Source organism: Hyperoodon ampullatus, assembly GCF_949752795.1.
Source record: "Hyperoodon ampullatus genome assembly, chromosome: 20".
Lineage (NCBI taxonomy): Eukaryota > Metazoa > Chordata > Mammalia > Artiodactyla > Ziphiidae > Hyperoodon > Hyperoodon ampullatus.
Window position 1 is genome coordinate 22,057,856 of NC_136933.1, and position 2,718 is coordinate 22,060,573.

At 36.6% G+C, this 2,718-nt stretch overlaps 1 pseudogene across 1 annotated transcript; it reads left to right on the forward strand.

Annotated features, from left to right (window-relative positions):
- The first annotated feature begins 1,190 nt into the window (after positions 1-1,190).
- Positions 1,191-1,523, forward strand: LOC307068620 (large ribosomal subunit protein eL33-like; annotated as a pseudogene). Its single transcript has one exon. The product of its transcript is annotated as a large ribosomal subunit protein eL33-like (transcript).
- Positions 1,524-2,718: the final 1,195 nt, after the last annotated feature.

Sequence of the window (2,718 nt, forward strand, 5' to 3'; positions counted from 1 at the left end):
TATATACCCAAAGAAAATTAAAGCAGTACCTCAAAAAGATATCTGTGTTCCCATATTCATTGCAGCATTATTCACAATAGCTGAAATACAGAAACCACCTAAGTGTCCATTGATGAATGATTGAGTAAAGAAATGTTTGTATGTACATACAATGAAATATTACTCAGCTTTAAAAAAAGGAGATTCTGCCATTTGCGACAACATGCATGAAAATGGAAGACATTATGCTAAGTGAAATAAGCCACAATCAGAAAGAAAAATACTGCCTGATCTCATTTATATGTGAAATCTTTAAAAAGTTGAATACATAGAAACAGAGTAGAACAGTGTTTACCAGGGGCTGGGAAGTGGGGAGACGTTGGTCAAAAGGTATGATGTTTCTGTTATGTAGAATGGATAAGATCTGGAGATCTAATTACAGCATTGTAACTATAGTGAATGGTACTGGATTGTGTACTGGAAATTTGCTCAGAGAGTGGATTTCAGGTGTTCTAACAACAACAACATGTTAACTGTGTGAGGAGGTGGATATGTTAATTAACTTGAATGTAGTAATCATTTCACTATATATATATGTATATATCTCAAAACACCATGCTGTGCACCTTAAATATATACAATTTTTATTTTTAAAAAAACAAATAAAAATAAAAGTAGAATTACCTTGAGATCCAGCAATTCCACTTCTAGAATTTATCCAAAAGAATTGAAATCAGGATCCAAAAAGTTTTAGTACCCCTATGTTCATTGCAGCACTATTCACAATATTTCCAAGTTGTGGAAACAATTAAAAGTCCTTTAACAGATGACTGTGTAAAGAAACTATGGAATATACATCTAATGGAATATTATTTAGCCTTAAGAAAAGACAGGAATTCTGCAATACATGACCATATGAATGAAGCTTACGGACAAACTAAGTGAAATAAGCCAGTTACAGAAGACAGGTATGGCTTGATTCCATTTGTATGAGGTATCTATGAATAATCTCTAAATAGGTGCTGTACAATATTGTACCTATAGTCAACAATAACATATTGTACATTTAAAAAATTTTAAGGGGTAGATCTCATGTTAAATGTTATTTCCGTAATAAAATTTTAAATTTAAATTAAATAAATACTTTTCTTTTTCAACCATCTTGGACGCTGTGGAGGCCTGCTGGGAGCAGGACTTCTATAACAACAAATATGTCTGGAAGGCTGTGGTCCAAGGCCATTCTTGCTGGCTATAAGCAGTGTCTATGGAACCAGAGGGAGCATATAGCTCTCCTGAAAATTGAAGGTGTATATGCTTGAGATGAAACTGAATTCTATCTAGGCAAGAGATGTGTTTATGTGTACAAAGCAAAGAACAACACAGTAACTCCTGGTGGAAAACCTAACAAAACCAGAGTAATCTGGGGAAAGATAACTCATGCTCATGGAAACAGTGGCATGGTTCATGCCAAATTCTGAAGCAACCTTCCCACTAAGGCCACTGGACACAGAATTCGTGTGATGCTGTACCCTTCAAAGATTTAAACTTACTGAAAAATAAATAAAAGTGTGGATTTGTTCCCTTGTAAAAAATAAAATAAAATAAAAAATAGAACCATTCTGATCTCAGTGTCTAGCATAGGACCGTACTGATTGAATACAAGGTAATAAATATTTGATGAATAAGAAAAAAATTTTTTAAACCAATCAAGAGATTTATTTATCACCTATCCCAATAGAGATATGAGAGGGAAATTTTTCTCTTTTTAACTGGCAGTGTAGTTGTGTAAGGGAGAAAGAGTAGTGAAGGAAAAAGTTAATTTAGGATGTTTAAAATAGGCCAAGAGTTGCCCCCTGAAAAGTGTACAGAATTGTCACAATTTGGCTTTAGAGTCCACAACCACCTATAAAAATTAATAAAAAGACATCTTAATTAAAACAGAGTCAGGAAGCCAGAGGGGGAGCTCTCCACCCTACAAGGATTGCAGATCCCGACAGGAAGAAGAAAGACTTCCTCTTCCTGTCTGGCAAGAGCTCAGCCAATGAGAGACTGTCACAACTCAGCCAATGAAAAGCCACTATACTTGGCACTCTCAGTTCCTCCAATGGACTCTTTGTTTAGTACAGCCCTCCCAACTTCTTCTTCTCCTCTTTAAAAGAGTTCTCCTCTCCTTGCTTCGGGGAGACTTTTGAGTGGCTCGCCGTTGCAATTCTTTGCTGATCCTGAATAAACCCATGTTTTGCTGGAGAAATAACTGGCAGTCTGTTTGTTTAAGGTCAACACTCCCCATTTTGTGCTTTTGTCTCACATATTGTGGACACCTAGCACCCTCATGGACTCTCCTCTCCACCTTGCCTCCACCTATTAGCCAAGGATTTGAAACTCATTCTCATATTGTAAATAAGCAAAAGCCAATTTTTTTTCCTTAGATAATGAATATGCAGAGACGAGGAGCTAAGTATTCTTTACCTATTCTCACATCTTTTTCTAAACAGATGGCTTCTCTAGGCACCAACCTTGCCTTTCTGCTCCATCATGCTAAAAGCTGAGGTCATGGCTCGGTTTTTGACCTGTATCTCATATCTCATTCCTCCCTACCTCCACCAGACCTCGCTCTAGATAGTATTCATGGCTAGTTCTTGCTTCTTAATAAACGAAAAGATAGAAGGAAATGACTTCTCACCTGCCCAGGGGAAAAACTGATTGATTGCAGACTCTATGGGTGAACTATGGAAAACT